The following is a 9,063-nucleotide window of genomic DNA, read 5'->3' as shown; positions in this document are numbered from 1 at the left end:
GAATGAAATCTTACCATTTGCACCCACGTGGATGGAACTGGAGGGTATTATGCTGAGCAAAATAAGTCAACCAGAGAAAGACATGTATCATATGACCTCACTGATATGAGGAATTCTTAATCTCAGGAAACAAACTGAGGGTTGCTGGAGTGGTGAGGGGTGGGAGGGATGGGGTGGCTGGGTGATAGACATTGGGGAGGGTATGAGCTATGGTGAGCACTGTGAATTGTGCAAGACTGTTGAATCACAGACCTGTACCTCTGAAACAAATAATACATTATATGTTAAAAAAAAAGAGGAGATAGCAGGAAGGGAAAAATGAAGGTGGGGAAATCGGAGGGGGAGATGAACCAGGAGAGGTTATGGACTCTGAGAAACAAACTGAGGGTTCTAGAGGGGAGGGGGTTGGGGGGATGGGTTAGCCTGGAGATGGGTATTAAAGAGGGCACATACTGAATGGAGCACTGGGTGTTACATGCAAACAATGAATCATGGAACACTACATCAAAAACTAATGATGTAATGTCTGGTGATTAATATAACATAATAAAAAAAATAAAGAGTTTATGACATTTCTGGATAAAAGAAAAACATAAAAATTAGTAGCTTTTGTATCAACAATAATGGATAGGAAGTTAAAATGTAAAAATCAAATCTCATTCACAAGGGTGATAAAAATCCATAAAGTATTGAGGAATAAATTTATCAAGAAGCATATAGATCTTCATATTATAAAGAACATAATTGTATTCTGAAGGACTCCCACAAATACTAAAGCAATAGAGAGACCTACAATGTGTCTGGATAGGATGACTTCACAATAAGAAGTGAAAATTTTCTAAACTAATAAATATGTTTAATGCTATTTTATTTTTTAAAGATTTATTTATTTATTTTAGAGAGAAAGAAAGCACAAGTGGGAGGGGCAGAGAGAGAGGGAGAGAGAATCTCAAGCAGCCTCCATCCTGAGCATGGAGCCCCATACAGGGCTTGATCTCACAATCCTGAGATCATGATTTGAGCCAAAACCAAGAGTCAGATGCTTAACCAACTGTGCCACCCAGGCGCCCCTATTTAATGTTACTTTAACCAAAAGCTTATTTTTAAAAATTTGACACTAGGAAAAATGACCTTAAAATTTATTGGAATAATAAATGTCTGAGGAGAGCCAAGAAAATTTTATTTTTTATTTTTTTAAAAAGATTTTGTTTATTTATTTGACAGAGAGACAGCGAGAGAGGGAACACCAGCAGGGGGAGTGGGAGAGGGAGAAGCAGGCTTCCGGCGGAGCAGGGAGCCCGATGCGGGGCTCGATCCCAGGACCCTGGGATCATGACCTGAGCTGAAGGCAGACGCTTAACCACTGAGCCATTCAGGCACCCCGAGCCAAGAAAATTTTAAAAAAGACTTTGTGTAGCAACTTGCCTTTCTGAATATTAAAATTCATATTAAAAGCTACACTGGTAAAAGCAGTATGTTGGCATGGGAACTGATAAATATATTCATGGATATGTCTATATATTCATATATAAAATAGTGTATTAACAGATCCAAATATATACATAAAACTTAATAAATGACAAAAATGTCTTAATTAAATGGGAAAATGATGGTATATAAATAGTACAGACATACTTTGCTGTTTATCTGGATGAAAACAGAGCCCTAGAGGGATTAAGGCTCTGGATGTTCATAACTAATATAAATTAACAGCACTGAATTTCAGAGAAGAAAAATTAGATAAATTTATTTTTATAAAATGCTAAAAACTGAAAAACAAAATTTATAATAATTTATAGACTAAAAATAAAAGTTGTAACCTGACAAATAGCCAATATTTCTATTATATAAATAACCTCTAAAAATTGACAATAAAAGACAAACAACTCAAGGAAAAAGGGGCAAAACATATGAAGGCAAGTATGTGGACAGGAACATAAGTGGCTAAAACTCATGGAAAATATGCTTTTCTCTTCTAGTAATTAGGAAAATGAAAAGAAAAACAAAATTACATATTCTCCCCAACACGTTGGCAGAGATAAAAAAGAGCAATCATCTTTATTGGTCATGAGGTTATATAAAGGAAAAGAGGACATTCATTTATTTACTATGGAATATGAATTACTACAGTTTATTTTTTTGGCAAGAAATCTAATAAAAAACCCATCATTTTATTCAGGTTAATATAGTGTTGTTTATAGAAGTACAAACATATAAATTCTGAAAAACCATCAGCTGGGAAATATTTGATTAAATTATATATTTAATATTCAGCAGGTATTTAAAAAAATTAGGTTAGAAACATCTGAATTAACTTGGGCAAATGTCCATGATACATTAAGCTAAAAAATCAAGTTGTGCCCTGTGTTCCCATGTTTATTTAAAAAAACACAAAAATAAAACAAAAATAGCAACCAACCAAAAACAAAAAAAAACAAAAAAACCACCAAACCAGCCTGTATGTATGTATTAGGATAGATTTAGGTACATATCAAAATTTTAATATTGGTTATCATAGGAGCAGGGCACTAGATGGTGTGTCTATGGTTTAACTGCCTTTGTAATAAAAGTAATTGATCTCCCCCTAATTTTATTGAGATATAATTTACATGTAACATTGTATTAGTTTCAGATGTACATCGTAAGGATCTGATGTATGTATATATTGTGAAATGATTACTATAATAAGTGGACATCCATCACCTCACACTGTTACAAAATTTTTTCTTATGATGAGAAAAATAGCTTAATATTTTAGAAGGTTGGCAACTGTGGATAAGTCCAAAGAGCATGAAGTAGGAGGTGTAGACCTAATCCCACCCCTAACTTGCAATGTGACACTTTCTGCCTTGATCTTCTCATCTCTCATGTGTGAGTGGTTGTAACCACCCTACTGGTCAGGCTACAGTGTTGTTGTAGAGATAAAATGAGGGATGAAGACAAACATAATTTGAATAGTTGAAAGATGTTGAAATGCAAGCTATTATCCTTAAGAAAATTCTCAAACATTCTCAATTTATATGATGCAGGTGACAAAATCATCTGAGGAAGCATCTTCCCTTCCCAATGGCGATGTAGTGGGAGAGGTACAGGGCAGCACAGAGGTAAGAGTTAGTATCTTGAACCATCTTCCCCCAGACTAGCTTCCTCAGAATGTCTACTTGGTTCTCATTTTTCTTTTTCTTTTTTTTTTTTTTAAAGATTTTATTTATTTATTTGAGAGAGAGAGACAGAGAGCATGAGAGGGGGGAGGGTCGGGAGGGTCAGAGGGAGAAGCAGATTCCCTGCTGAGCAGGGAGCCCGATGCAGGACTCGATCCAGGGACTCCAGGATCATGACCTGAGCCGAAGGCAGTCGCTTAACCAACTGAGCCACCCAGGTGCCCTGGTTCTCATTTTTCTGTCATTCTACTTTACATAGATAGAATATCTGTCTATCTATCTATCTATCTATCTATCTATCTATCTATCTATCATCTATCATCTGTCATCCATCCACCCACCCATCATCATTCCATCTGTTTATTCTCTATGTATCTTTGTATCTATCATCATCCACCATCCACCATCCATCCATCATCCATCCGTCCATCCATCATCCATCCATCATTCATCTATTATCCATCCATCATCCATCCATCCATCCATCATCCATCCATCTATCCATCTATTTCTTCACTATCTATCTATCCTCTATTATCTTTTCTTACTCTCTAAAATTATAAAGCCTACCTCCACTCAAGCAACAGAAAACAAACACTGCCTAAATATCAAATCCTTTAGAGTTCTCTTCATAAGCCTTCAATGGGTGAATTATAGCTCCTTATTAGTGCATTTATTTCTCTACCATGCACATACATGACTCAGATCTATTGACTTACAACAGCAGGTCCAATGAGCAATATAGGGGGTTGGTGATTCTATACACTAGTAGCGAAGTGACCTAATAAATAGGAAATCTATGATTGCTTTTTTTATATATTGTGTATCCAAATAAAAAAACCATAGCATGTGTGGTTTGGTTTTTCCTTGAAAGCTTATCTAATGTTAATGATACTGTGGGTTTCCTTTATGACCAGGGAACAGAGAAGACTGAAGAGAGTGGAGAAAATGAGGCACAAAAAGAGGACAATGAAGATGCGGGCAATCTCGCCGAATCTCAAGAGAAGAATGTGAGTGTTTGCTTTTTGTACCATAGTTTCACTGGATTCAGGTCGAGAAGCATTAAAGCACCTCCAGGTGCCAGGAATCTTCCTGTGCACACTGAAGTGAGCATGGAAGCCAGGAGCTGAGGGTTCAGCCAGGGACGAAGCAGGGGGAAGTGTTCACTACTGTGGTCAAGGCAGGTTGAGGACTAAAAGGAAGCCAGAGAACCCTGAATCCAGGCCTGGAGGGACAGGCTAGACAAGGATTTAATAATTTGTAATTGTGTTGTTAGGGTTAGGTTAGGTTCAAGTTCTTCATAAAACAAGGGACCTTATCCCTTGGTCATGAGTAATGATGATTCCCAGCAAATGCCCACCAAGAGCACTGCTTACTGGGGACACAGAGGTAATGGAGTGGGACATTTTGTGGGAAGCCAGCAGGAGCTGGGGATAGAGCAGAGGCCTCGGGGAGGTAAACCCACACTCAATTCAGATCCAATCATGGGAATATCAGCTGCTCCAAGGCCTGTGATCTAATTCTAAAGGGGTCCCAATTCAGGGGCCCCAGAATAAAGGGCAGGGGGAATATGGGAGGGCAGGGGAGACTGTAGTTCTACAATGGCCAAGCTGAGAGAATGGGAGATCAGATGGGCCACTTATTGAAGGAATTCTGAAAATGTAACTGGGAAGCCAGGTAAGGGGAGACGGTGGTGCACAGGGAGCTGAGCGGGTGGGGTTGCGGGCATCGGGCTGAGCCTCCCCTAGAGTTTCAGTGATCGTAATGCGTTGGGCCATTTGTAACAAAGACTGCTTACTGAACCATGATGGTTTGCATTTTTACCTATTTATGATTCTTTTTACCTATTTATTGATTCCAGGAGAGGGTGTAGACATCTGTTAAGATAGTTGGACTCTCATTCCCAGCAGATGGAATGTGGTTAGGAAGGGCCCTGGGGAAATGTGCTATGGGCATGTTGGGGTGGGCATGGGCATCAATTGGTCTGTATTATAAGGAATTTAAATCTGGAGGAGCCAGGGCAATAAATTCCTCATATTTAAAGATTGCTATCCCAAAGTGCTGATAATTTAAGACTCTTTGAAGTCTTTAGTTTGGAAGAAAGACAAGGTCTTTAAGCCTGACCTAGAAGTTAGATGGAGTTTCATGGCAGGCTGTATCATTCAGAAATAATAAATTTTAAATTAAATATAGTGGCAATTTCATTACCCTGTCATTTAAAAATCCATGTTTTTATAATGCAGACTTTACAGGAATTGCCTAGTGCCTTCTTATAGTATTATCGATTTATATTTTTTGAAATCCAGTTTGCTTCCTGTAAGACAGAGAGACAAAGATAAGAAACATTACACCCCAATCCCTTTCTCCTGGGGACTGAGAGGAAAGTAAATTTTCATAACTACAACAAAGATGGGTCTGCTTCCTCTTCTCAGCTACTGTTCAGAGAGGTGGTAAGCCATCAGGCCCGGGGTTCTCTTTGTTAGTATTTTTTTTTTTTAATTGAGAACGCTTTACAAAGTAAATTATAGTCCTATAAATCCTGATAGGAATGAAAAAAAATCATTTTTGTTATTTTTGCCTGGGCTCTGATGAAGATATGACTAAGTAAAAGACATTTTAATTTTAGATGAATGTATTATTCACATTAATGATCAAAGTCATTTTCAACTCTTTAATAATATTTGTTCTATATAAAGATAGATTCTGACTTTTTCCTATTTGACAAGTGATCCATGCTCTTTGACTTACTTTAATTCAGTTATATAAGAAAGAAACCCCATGATTTGTCGGTAGGATTACAAATGACATAGTAACATGATTAGCTTTGGGACTGAATATATAGGAAAATGGATTGAAATTTGAAAAGGAGATGAAACTATCTGATATTTTGAATGGTTGCGTTTTGTACTTAAAGAACCTCCCATCCGCTTAAATGGTTTTTGGGTTTGTTCTTATCTTATCTTATTTATTTATTTATTTATTTATTTTTAAAGATTTATTTATTTGAGGGAGAGAGGGAGAGAGCAAGTGCACAGCAGGAGGGGCGGAGGGAGAGAATCTCAAGCAGACTCCCCGCTGAGCATGGAGTCCAACGTGGGACTCCACCTCATGACCCTGAGATCATGATCTGAACTGAAATCAAGAGTCGGACACTCAACTGACTGAGCCACCCGGGTGCCCCTTGGGTTTGGTTTTCAAGGTTAAGATGGGAAGGCCACCTAGGCTGTCATCACACCTTTCGGCCCACAGTGCACTCAGGCTTAGATAGGCTAATTTGTAACAAAGAGAGAAGCCAATTAGATTTCTGTGTTTTACTTCTTTAAACACTGATTTTCAAAGTACTAGACACATCCTGCTGGGTTCTTCTAGATCTTACAGCTCAGATCAATCCAGTGCTTTTTAGATAAACTCTGGCCCTGTTGAAAACCGCCTGGAGGAGATTTCATGGGGTCTTACCTTGTGCTCCTCCTGGCCCCTTGTATTTGAACAGCGGGGCTCCCCCTGCTCCGTGGAAAATAGAAGGAATACAGTATCCGTGGGCTGCCATCTGGTTCCTAAGCCATGTGGCAAGAATGTCAGCTTCCTTTATTTGTCTAACAGCATGATATCTGCTTCACACCTCCAGCTCATGCTGGCAGGACCTTCCGTCAGGGTGAGGGGCTGATGGGCGCTGGCCCCTCGGCTGAGTCAGGCCCTCGGCCTCTGACGGAGCACAGCTGCTGCCCCTGGGGTCAGTGTCCCCCCTTCTGCCCCTCTGTCTCCAGTCTGGCTGCTTCCATCAAGACAACTCCAAGCCTAAGCTCCAAGCCCCCCCTTTTTTTAGGGACTGTCTAGCTTCATTGCCTCTCCTAGCTAGCGCAGGATCTTTAAAGCAAGTCCTCTCCTTTCTTCCCTAGGAGCCCAGAACCCCCACCAGTCTGTGGCTCTCTTCTTGGAGTGTGGGAGGGGCAGTAACTCTACTCCCTGTCTCCAGTGTTGTGTGCCGAGGAATACAACACATAGTTCATATCCTGGTATTCAGCCACACTAGGTATGACAAGGAATCCAAACGTACTTTCACCTTTCATTCTGAAATGATTACAGACTTACAGGGATGTCGTTCAGAGCCCTGTGTGCCCTTCACGTGGCGGCGCCCTGTGCTGAGGTCTCCGATAGCCACGGTACAGTGTGGAAACCAGAACGTGCCCCCGTCGCCTCTCTATCAAACAGACTGCAGAGCTCAGTGTGCACCATTATTTCAGACCTTCCATTTGTGTGTTAGGGACAGTTTTCGAGTGTATAGTGGTAGCCACGGCCGCTGGCGGCTGGTCGCGGTACACGGAGGGATGAGGCAGCTAAGTAATGTCTGGGCGTGGTCTTGTTCTTCTAGCTATTGCACATGCTCACTCAGGACGTACTTGATGCCTTTTTATTTTATTTATTTATTTTTTAACGATTTTACTTATTTATTTGAGAGAGAGAGACACAGAGAGAGTGCAACCATGAGCTGGGGGAGCAGCAGAGGGAGAGGGAGAAGCAGGCTCCCAGCTGAGCAGGGAGCCAGACATGGGACTCGATCTCGGGACTCCAGGATCATGACCTGAACCAAAGGCAGATGCTTAACCGACTGAGCCACCCAGGCACCCCTTTGATGCCATTTTAATGGCCAGAAATATTTATCTAAGAATGTCACTCTTGATTTAAAAGCAAATCAGAGGTGGAGACAGAAACCATCACCTCCTGTAATGAAACGGACCTCCCCGACCACCAACCCAAGCGTCATGGCTCTCAAACACCAGATGCCAAGATGCATCTTACCCACATGCTGGTGGGTTGGGGGGCATTTGGGAGGCAGGACGGTGAACACTGGGGAGACTGTTCATTCCTGCCTGAGAAGACCTCCTATGTTGCTCCAGACCCCAGTAGAGAAGGGACTTTGTGGTCACCTTCCCTGCTGACCCGGGAGGGACAGGGGGCTAGGGAGGAGAGGCGGGCTTGTGAATGGTACCTGAGGAGGAAGGGAAGGAAGCAGAAGGTCACTTCAGCTCCAGGGCACACTCTGAGGAGGGCCTGCAGACTGGGGGCTTCGTGAGAACTTTATGGGAGACTGGACAGGTCGCAGCTTTGTGTTTGGTTTCCACTGAGGTGAAAGTATTTTAAGTTGTGCTCCTTGCCAACTCGGTGGTCCTCTCCAAAACCTCTTAAGACCTTGGCTTGACTGACTACATGATTATGGCTTGTAAAGCCCACTCAGCTTCCTCCAAAACCGGTCCCGAGGAAAGTTGCTTTCTCAAGGGGCAGACGTTGGTTTAGGTCTTTGAGGAGCTGGTGAGTCTCAGGCTGGGTCCCTGCAGTGCCAGCAGATAGAGAGAACTCTGCCGTTGTCCCTGAGATTTCCAGCCATTCGGAGGCCATCTGCCCTCCTCAGGTCACTCTGGGCTGGCCCTCGGCTTCCTTCCACACCAGCCACCTGTCCTATCCAGCCACTGCCTGACACTCACCACAGCTGACACCTGTCCCTCATCCTGGCCACTTTCCGTCTCTGCCGCCTGCCTCGCTGGCCAAGTTCCCAACCAGGATAGCTGCCGGGGAAGATTCTAAGACTACCTGCTTCGGACGCTTCCCCTGACTAACTTTATTATAGGAGCAACAAGGTAAAATGATTTTAAGTTGTAGCTTTGTCAAGTGAATGATGCATACATAGCCTGTCCTAAGATTTGCAAGAGCTTAGCTCAACTGACCATGTGATCATAATGATATTAAAAAACAAAACAAAACAAAACCTTTTTGCTGGTATAATTATTTGCCAACCATAAAGGTCCATCTCAAGAATTGAATATGGATGACTTTTAAGGTTCTGTCCAATTCTGATATTTTATAATTCTGTGAGCTAAAGATGAAAGTTTAAGTTCTATTTCCATAA

General features: G+C 41.5%; 1 long non-coding RNA gene across 1 annotated transcript; it reads left to right on the top strand.

Annotated features, from left to right (window-relative positions):
• The first annotated feature begins 481 nt into the window (after positions 1–481).
• LOC145719423 (uncharacterized) lies at positions 482–6,662 on the top strand. The gene is made up of 2 exons (XR_014142363.1): positions 482–3,104; positions 4,079–6,662. It is a non-coding gene; the product is annotated as an uncharacterized LOC145719423 (long non-coding RNA).
• The last annotated feature ends 2,401 nt before the right edge of the window (positions 6,663–9,063 follow it).

The sequence above is a fragment of the Leptonychotes weddellii genome, unplaced genomic scaffold (genome assembly GCF_054177405.1).
Source record: "Leptonychotes weddellii isolate Sample4059 unplaced genomic scaffold, ASM5417740v2 HiC_scaffold_4350, whole genome shotgun sequence".
Lineage (NCBI taxonomy): Eukaryota > Metazoa > Chordata > Mammalia > Carnivora > Phocidae > Leptonychotes > Leptonychotes weddellii.
Note: the sequence above shows the minus strand (reverse complement) of the source record. Positions and strands in the feature narration are given on the sequence as shown.